A 10,400-nucleotide genomic window follows, 5' to 3' on the forward strand; every position below is an offset into this window, starting at 1 on the left:
CTTCCCCATCTTTGTGGTTTTATCTGTCTCTGGTCTTTGATGATGGTGACGTACTGATGGGGTTTTGGTATAGGTGTCCTTCCTGTTTGATAGTTTTCCTTCTGACAGTCAGGACCCTCAGCTATAGGTCTGTTGGAGATTGCTTGAGGTCCACTCCAGACCCTGTTTGCCTGGGTATCAGCAGCAGAGGTTGCAGAAGATAGAATATTGCTGAACAGCGAGTGTTCCTGTCTGATTCTTACTTTGGAAGCTTTCTCTCAGGGCTGTAATCCACCCTGTGAGGTGTGGGGTGTCAGACTGCCCCTAGTGGGGGATGTCTCCCAGTTAGGCTACTCAGGGGTCAGGGACCCAGTTGAGTAGGCAGCCTGTCCATTCTCAGATCTCAACCTCCATGTTGGGAGATCCACTGCTCTCTTCAAAGCTGTCAGACAGAGTCGTTCGCATCTGCTCAGGCCTCTGCTGCTTCCCCTGTTGTTTTTTAGCTTTGCCCTGTCCCCAGAGGTGGAGTCTACAGAGACAGGCAGGTTTCCTTGACCTGCTGTGAGCTCCACCCAGTTCGAGCTTCCCAGCGGCTTTGTTCACCTACTTAAGGCTCAGCAATGGCAGGTGCCCCTCCCCAAGCCTCGCTGCTGCCTTGTGGTTAGATCGCCGCAGACTGCTGTGTTAGCAATGAGGGAGGCTCCGTGGGCGTGGGACCCTCCCGACAAGGTGTGGGATATATTCTCCTGGTGTGCCCGTTTGCTTAAAGCGCGGTATTGTGGTGGGAGTTACCCGATTTTCCAGGTGTTGTGTGACTCAGTTCCCCAGGCTAGGAAAAGGGATTCCCTTCCCCCTTGCACTTCCCAGGTGAGGCAATGCCTCGCCCTGCTTCGGCTCTCACCCAGCTGCAGCAGCTGACCAGCACCGATTGTCCGGCACTCCCCAGTGAGATGACTCGTGTACCTCAGTTGAAAATGCAGAAATCACCGGTCTTCTGTGTCACTCGCACTGGGAGTTGGAGACTGGAGCTGTTCCTATTCGGCCATCTTGCTCCGCCCCCCTAGTATAGTATTTTCTATTCATGTGAAATAGTTTATATGTTTACCTGTCTTCCAACCCTTTGACCTTCTAAGTCATAAAGCATGCCTTAGTCATCTGGAACAGAAAAACTACCCAATGAGGAGAAAATATTTGCACCTTAAGTACTGCACTTGGTGTCTTTATCAATCATAAGTAAAAGCATACAAAGAAGCAACAAAAAAGAACTTAACACCATAGAAAAGTGAACCAATTATTTGAACTTTCAAATCACACGAAAGAAATATCAAAAAGGATGGGAATATGCTTCACTTAATTTATATTTTAAAAAAGCAAATGAAAACAGAATCAAGATATTTACTCCAGCAGATTGGCAATAATTAACACATGTATCAGCCAAAGGTGACAGAAAATAGAAATTTTGTTTCAGTAATAATAGTGTAAGTTGACAGGCTTTTTTGTAGTACAGAGTAGGAAATGTCAAAATTTAAAACTGAATACACTATATTCACTACAAATTCTCCTTCTAGATATCTACAGAAATGTTTATATTTGAGTAAAATATATTCACAGATAATGAGTGTGGCAACTTTTAATGAATTAAAAGTGGGAACCAATCTAAATATTTATAAATAAGGAAACTGTTAAATAAATTATAATTCAATATTACTATGTAGATACTAAAGGTAGATAATAATGAGGTAAACCTACATGATATTTAAATAACATATAAATACTTTAAAATGTAGCCAATCTACATGAAAATGTGGCCATAATAATCTGCTAATTTAAAACAAAAGTAATAGAACAATATTCATAATATAAGCTCATTAAAATATATATGCATATAGAAAACACTCTAGAATATGTATACCACCTTCTTTAAAATGTTTATTTCTAGGAAACAGGAATGGAAAGTGGGAGGGAAAGCAATGGTGGCAGTAGAAAGGAGATTTCAACATTTTACTTCATATACTCCGTGTTATCACCTTAGGCATACAACAATATATTCAGCATTAAAATATAGAAAATGAGAAAGTGCACTATATATTTTATATAATGTAAAAATATTAAGCTTAGGAACACTGTTAGCTATGCTATAGTGCAACCAAATGATGTTTATGTTTGCATCTTCAAACCCCTGAGGATTTTATCTTTGCAGCACATAAGATGACAAATAGAAGGAGGAATCTATTGAAAAGTGATTGCTACATAAGGAGTGAAATGAGCATGAGTGAATGAGAGACCTTGATTCAAATCCCAGTTCTGATGCATCAACTGGTGAACTTTATATGTCGGAGCCTTATCTTCTTAAATATAAAATATTAATACTAGTACTTATCTTCTATGATTCTGAAATTGCTTGGTTCATAATGGATGCTTAATAATTTTTAGTTTATTTTATATTCTGCTACTTTATAAAACCTATCTTATTTGGAGATGAATAATAAGTTTTGGACCAAGATGTCTTTTACTTGAGGGGAGTGTCACAATGTAGTCAATGATGTGGTGATTTCCTCTCAATTTATAATGCAATATTGCCTTTAACCTCTAACTTCAAAATCATCATAATTTTATGCCTTTACTCATAAAATCACAGAACCATAAAACTAGAGAGAAAAAAAACCTTCAAAAGTAATTTAGCTCAGGTTTCACACCTGCTAGCAATATGATGGGCATGATAAAATAGCTATTGTGTTTTAATGATTCCCAAAAAGAAACTCTAGCCTTTCCTCGAATGACCGATCCATCAAATGTGTCATTTATGTCACATCCTATAGAAAATGGGCATTTAGAGGAAAAAAGATTTCCTTTTTTTTTTTGGCATCAAACTATTGCAGTTGTCCTCACTTATTATATTAACAATAGTGGAAGACAAGACATTTAACAGGAAAGATAAGATTCACAAGCAGGAAACAATTAAACTATAAGGAGGCAAAATTAAATGAAGTTATCTTTTGAGAAACAGTGAAAATAGATTATAATTTTAGATGTGAGGACAAATTCTTGACAGCATTCACTCTGTTACAATTCCCGAATCAGTTGTTTCACTAGCTGTTCATGGCAAAAAGATTCCAGCAATTTTAATACATGATTCCAAGGGGATTTGCACAAAAATTCCTCTCCAGTAAACAAACAACACATTTTCTGGCAGGTGATCATGACCATATTGTTTTGAGTAAACAGGTACTTTGTTCATCAATAGTTCTTAGATGTATTAAGAGTGTTTCATAACTAATACTACGTAGCTTAAAGTTCTGCACCTACAATCTCACTATAGAGAGGTGCACTTAGTTTTCTACTTGATAACATCTATGCAAAACCAGGAAGATTTTGCCAAAAGATAGAAATAAGACAATTACATTAACTGGAAAAACCGCTGAGCAATAAGAAACATTTTAATTGAAAATCAAATAATTATTCTACCTGAGGATTAGAATTCCATTTGCAATGACAAAGAAAATAAATCAGTTAAACATAATTCATCCTTAATATCTATGAAAATTCAGTAGCCAAAATTAGATAATCTTGTGTTTACTTTTACCACATGAGAGATCAACATTCTCTACTAGTAACAAAACTATTTCTGTCCAGGTTCGGTGGCTCACCCTGTAATCCTAGCACTTTGGGAGGCCGAGGTGGGTGGATCACTTGAGGTCAGGAGTTCAAAATCAGCCTGGCCAACATGGTGAAACCTTGTCTCTATTAAAAATACAAACAATTAGCTGGGAGTGGTGGCAGGCACCTGTAATCTCATCTACTTGGGAGGCTGAGGCAGGAGAATCGCTTGAACTGGGGAGGCAGAGATTGCAGTGAGCCGAGTTAACGCCACTACACCATTGCACTCTAGCCTGGGCGGCAGAGCGAGACTCAGTCTCAAAAAAAAAAAAAAAAAAGGAAAAAAAAAAACCTGTTTCTTCAAATGTATTACAACTACCAAGCCACTGTTCAAGAAAGTTTTGACTAAACGCTTCTCCCATAAAATGGCTAAGATCTGGAACCCAAAATTTAGAAGGTAGGAGTTAGAGTTGGCCAAACTTTTCAGGTAATTTTACGTTGGCATTACTTTGATTTGATTTTGCCAACCCTTATTAACTGGTTTATGAAGGCTGTTGGTTGTGATACAACTTTGAAAGTATAAAGCCCCCCAGGACATCAGTTTTTATTTTAATTATTTAAGTTACAAACTCATATAATTGCAGAAAAAGACTAAGGGAAGAATTATCTTACTTCTCTTTTGATGTTCTACAAAAAGTAGCTGCTCTTATTTACTAGTTCTCAAACCTGTTTATGCATCTAGGTACCTAGGACACATGAGCTCTCTGTAGAACAGCATAATGTAAATACCTCATTTACATTCCATCATAAAACTAAAATAACAAAAAAAAATGAAGCTGAAATGAATATATCTGTGCAATAAATAACATCTAATACTAATTGAAAATACAAACATTTTAGGAATCCATAAATAAATAACATTAACCAATTAAGTAAATCTAATGTAATGGCTGAGGATTAATGACAAGTAACAGGAAAATGCACTCCTAAAGTGCACTCCTGAAGTGCTGGGGTTACAGGCTTGACTTAAACAATTAAAAACTTATTAATTTGGTCATCTGCTGGCCCATATTATGAAGACTTAGAAAAAATATTTTTGGAAAAAGAGATTAAAATAGAGAATATTCTAGCCATTATTAGCTTTTACTTCTTTTTGAAAATTGAGGAATTACAATTATTTACTTTTAAAAGCCAATATCTGGACCAGTTCACAGAAAACCAATATTGGCAGTTATTTTGAGTACATCTGGTCTATGTACTCAGTGGTTCTACTTAATTGATATATCTCACTGTGTAAGTGATAAGGATATTATCAGATTTAAAAAATCAAAATAAATTAAAGCAAATAATGGAAGAAAAACACTTTACTCACCTTTAAAATAATTAAAATTTACCAAACATTTGTTAATTATCAAGCATTGTTCCTAAGTGTATTACATGTATTATTTTATGATTTGTATTGTAATTATATTAAGTACGTTAAGGGGAAATTTATATTTATGTATAACAAAATCATATATATTTCATTTCTATTTTATATACTTCAAAACTGGGGCACAGTGAAATTAAGTACATTAGGCAAAAATCCATAAAATCTTCAGTGGTGGAACCAGGCTTTGAATCTAGAATTTGCCTTCAGGGTCCATGTTTTTAAATACATAAAACACCTCCCAGCTCTGAAGACTTTGGATTTTAGATAGTCTCATTATCCTTTCCAGACTTGAAATGCTTTACTTTTATGGAGACTTTATTGAGGATTCCCGATTCTAGCATTTGGTAGGTAAATGACCTGTGGCTTTATGCAACATTTCTTCATTTAAACTTTATTCATTAAGTTGTGTAACAATGAAGTGTCACACAAATAGTGTGCCCCGTTACAGGTCCTTCTTTCTGAAAAAGGTTGTACTGGTTGACCAAATACATGCTAAGGCTTAACTAAAACCATAATGCAAGCCTTTCTCAGAAAGAAGAACCTGTAATGGGGCACACTATGGGTATTTGTCACTTCATTGTTACACAACTTAATGAATAGCAACCATGTTTTTCTCTCTCAGAGAGAGAATTACAGACTGAACTACTGATGTGACACAGCTTGGCCTTGAAAAATACAAGTAGAAATTATCATTTACTTTGCTTCGACAGCAAGAACCTCAGAAACAGATTCTGGTTCTTCTCAATTAACTTTTCTCCTATTATTTTGAAAAACTTCAAATCTACTGAAAACATTTTTTTAAAAAGAGTACAACTTACATCTCTAAATGTTTACCTGTATACAACACTAATATTTTGCCACATCTAATTGATCTCTTTTTCTCTCTTTCTAAATATGTGTGTGCACGTCTGAGATTGTGTATGTGTACACAAAATTATACATATTTTATGTGAGAACCATTTGAAAGTAAGTTGTAAATAGCATGGTATTTCATCCTGAACACTTTGGCATGAATTTCTTAAAAAAAAAAAAAAAAAAAAAGGACTTCCATCTATATGTTTACAATTCTGTTATTTCAAGAAATATAACAATACTATTATCTCAAAAAAATACTGTATACTAATATTACTCATACAGTTTATATCTAAATTTACCAATTGTCTCAAGAGTAGCCTTTGTAGCTATTTTCCTCCTGGATTTTTTTAAATCCAGGATCCAAAAAGGGGCATATATTGCATTTACTGGCATGCCCTTTATTACCATTAACCTATAATGGTTTTCCCCATTTTGAAATTTTAACTTTCATCACACTGATATTTTGAAGTTTTGAGGCCTGTTACTTTTAGAATATCCAACCATTTGGATTTGTCTGATTGATTCCTTGTTATTAGATTTGGGTTAAATATTTTTGCAAAATAATTCCAGAAAGGTGCTATTGACTTTACTACCTTGTAAGATTCTCTTATTTGAATGTGTTTTAACATACCTCTGGTTTTTCTAATCAATCTTTATATTTCCTGGTCCTAATGCTTAATATATTTATGTTTTCATTTCATTTTGTATTTTCTTGTTAGAAACATTCACATTTCATTTAACATAAGAGGTATTCATCAATCAACTGGCTCTGACATTTCATGTTCTATGTTTTCAAAAAAAAAATCAATTAAGAATAAAAGTCTACCAAGAATATTCAACTCTTTCACTCTAAGTATTTTTTAAATCCTGTTAACATAACTGTGCTGGGTCTGTGGACTAATACGGCAGTAGTCAGTAGCATTGAGCATTGTCACTTTTCTCAATAATAATGTCTGCACAGTGATTTGTGATTTTTAAGACATTTTCATATACATTATGTCATTTGTTCTTTAAGACTTCTCGTAGAGTCAGGCCTACGATATAGTATTATTTTTTAATAGAAGAGTGAAACAAAGGTTTATTCTAAAATGACATGTCCATTGGCATATGGATAATATGTAGTAGCACTGAATTTAACCATAAGTACTAGAACTGAAAATTCAGTGCTCAGTTTGGTTTTTATTCTCCACCACATCATATTATCCTTCAATAATGGTAGTAAGAAACCTTCCCAAATGACACAAAACACCTCATTAAAAAGTCAGCTATATTAACAATCTTTTCCAGGAAATTTCAAATACAGCTACCTAATGTTTCTTCCAATCACTTAAATTTGTGCCTTTTTTTCCAGTCATTCTCACATCATCTATGGGTTCCAATTGGTTGAAGGCATTTCTGCCTCATTAGTTTTTAATTGGCTCACACTGACACTTCTGCAAATAACCACCCTAACCTCCAGCCCTCTTCGTGGAGTTCCATATCCCCCAGAGCTAACATGCTAAGTATGTGTAGAAATGGTTGACTTTAACATCACCACCGTGAGCAGATCTGGGTAAAATGTAAAGTATTGTTGGACTTAGGAATTTCTGAGGAAAATATATTCTGGAATTGCTACTGTGGCAATTGATTAAGAAAACAAAAAGAAAAAAAAACAGTGGTAGAAAGAGCTGGACTGGGAATCAGAAAGTCTATAACTCTGATAAACTACTAAACTTCTCTGAGCTACCAGTTTCTAATCTTCCTAATACTTATTTACTTAAATAAAAGAATGCCATTGAACTTAAATTATCTCTAAGATTCCTGCCAGCTATGAGATTCAATGATTTTATTGACTGTGTATTAGGGATAATATAAATAACTTCAAATGGAATTGAACTCTGCCCTGGGAAGAATATTCCTTTTTTCTCTCTTTTGAGACTGAGTCTCGCTGTGTCACTCAGGCTGGAGTGCAGTGGCACAATCTTGGTTCACTGCAACCTCTGCCTCTTGTGTTCTAGAGATTCTTCTGCCTCAGCCTCCTGAGTAGCTGGGATTACAGGTGTGTCACATCACTCCTGGATAATTTTTGTATTTTTAGTAGAGACGAGGTTTTACCACGTTGCCCAGGCTGGTCTCGAACTCCTGGCCTCAAGTAATCCACCTGCCTCAGCCTCCCAAAGTGCTGGAATTATATGCATGAGCCACCATGATGTCCGGAATATTCTATTTTAAATTTGTCAGTGATCCACAAAGGGAAACCAATACTTTCCTAAGAAAGTATTTTAATTTTCAAAATATAGAAAATACTTTTTTGGCAAATATTTTAATGATTTTTATATCTTACTAATTTGACAGTATTTTAAATGAAAATGATACATAACATTACTGACAACCTTTTTTTTTTTTTTTTTTTTCAATGTACGGTATGGTTTCATTGTTTTTTTATTTAAGTTCAGGGTTACGTATGCAGGGTGTGCAGGTTTGTTACCTAAGTAAATGTCTGTCATGGTGGTTTGTTACACAGATCATCCCATTACTTAGGTATTAAGCCCAGCATCCACTAGCTATTCTTCCTGATCTTCTTCCTCCTACCAGGCCCTGCCCTCTGCCAGGCCACAGGATGTGTTGTTCCCCACCACTTGTTCATGTGTTCTAATCATTTAGCTTCCACTTATAAGTGAGAACATGCAATATTTGGTGAAAACCTTTTTTCTTATGTTAACTATTGTCTTTTTGTTTTCAGTGTGTTTTGAGACTTTAATATTGTCAATTATATATTGGAATAATCTACCTGTACAGCATTTTAAATATGAAGCACACAGCGGACCACTGTATTAGTACCTTTCATACGAATGATCATAATAATCACAATAATAATCAATATCTGCACTTTCTTTATGTTCAGTAAGTTCAATTCCCAAAATTGCCTGTTGCTTCTAATTTCCCTCAATCACAGATAAAATTTAATTTTGTCTATTAACTTTGTATATTTAATTTTGTATAGACAGCTTCCAAAGGGCAAAAGAGATAACTAAAATTCACTTAGCCACTAGAATGGCATTGCTGGTCTAACAGCATATTCACAATAGACAGAGAGATGTAGCACAACATGGTCCAAAGTATGCAATCTGGGGTTAGACAGTCCTGAGTTTAAATTTCAGCTCTGCCATTTCCTAGTATATCAGGATTACTGAGAAGTTTGGAAACAATGATGTGGAATACTGAGTACACTTCCCAGAACATTATATGCATTTAACTAATGGCAAACATCTGTAAACTCCAGTAATACGACAGCATTAAAGTTCGACCTGCTTAAAGAGTGGTAGACCTTCTGTAGAACCAAGTTAGCAAATATTCAGTATCAGTACACTGGAAAGATATCAGAAAATCGATTAGCTTTGCTCCTCTAAGATAAGGGCTCTCAACCTTTTCATTATAACCATCTCACACAATTACCTCTACAGTCTTGGTCGTCTGTCATTGTCCTACATCTTGTGGATCACACTGACACATATTCAGTGGCTCACACCACAAAGTAGTAATTATTGTTACCTCATCCTCCCTATCATTTGCTGCTGTTACTCATCATCACCAAGTCAATTCATTTTCATTCCCTAAATGTCTCTGCAGTGTATCGTTTCTTTTCTCTAGTTTTTAAATCTTCACTGCCACCATCTTCTCCTGAGCTATTGTAATAGTCTCGTAATTGGTCCCTTACATACACACATAGCTCCCTCTGATACATTATTTACTCACGTTTAAAATAAACACACATACACAAATGTGTTAACTGACCTTCCCTAATTCAAACACATAGACAACATCCCAAGTCCTTAGAATGAAAACCAAAACCCTTACCACAGCCCACAAGATTATAGATGATTTGGAGCCGTTATTTACCTGTTGAGCTCAATCCAAGCTCCTTTCTCCTTCACTCTCTGTGCTCTGGTCACGTTAGTCTTCCTTATTTTATTTATTTATTCATTCATTTATTTAGAGACAGAGTCTTGCTCTGTTGCCCAGCCTGGAGTGTAGGGGTGTGATCTCGGCTCACTTTGAAACCTCTGCCTCTTGGGTTCAAGTGATTCTCCTGCCTCAATCTCCCGAGTAGCTGGGATTACAGGCACCCACCACGACGCCTGGCAAATTTTTGTATTTTTAGTAGAGAAGGGGTTGTATCATTTGACCAGGCTGGTCTCAAATTCCTGACCTCATGATCCTCCTGCCTCAGCCTCCCAAAGTGTTGGGATTACAGGCATGAGCCATTGTGCCCGGCCTAGTCTTCTTTAATTGCTGTGAGTATTGCTATTGTCTTTAACCTTAGGTTTTTTACACAGTGTTCCTTCTGCCTAGAACATTCTCCTCATCTTTCTACAACACTCACTCTGTTAATCCTCAATTGGTCAGATATCAAATCAAACACAACTTCCCAAGGGAAGCCCTTATTTCCCCCACTCAAATCATAAGAAGTCAGGTCTTTCCCTTCTATGCTCTCATACTGCCATTTCCCTTCAGCGTATATCTGTCACTCTTAGTAATTCAAATATATATATATATA

This window comes from Rhinopithecus bieti, unplaced genomic scaffold (genome assembly GCF_001698545.2).
Source record: "Rhinopithecus bieti isolate Rb0 unplaced genomic scaffold, ASM169854v2 scaffold_2572, whole genome shotgun sequence".
In the NCBI taxonomy this organism is placed as follows: domain Eukaryota; kingdom Metazoa; phylum Chordata; class Mammalia; order Primates; family Cercopithecidae; genus Rhinopithecus; species Rhinopithecus bieti.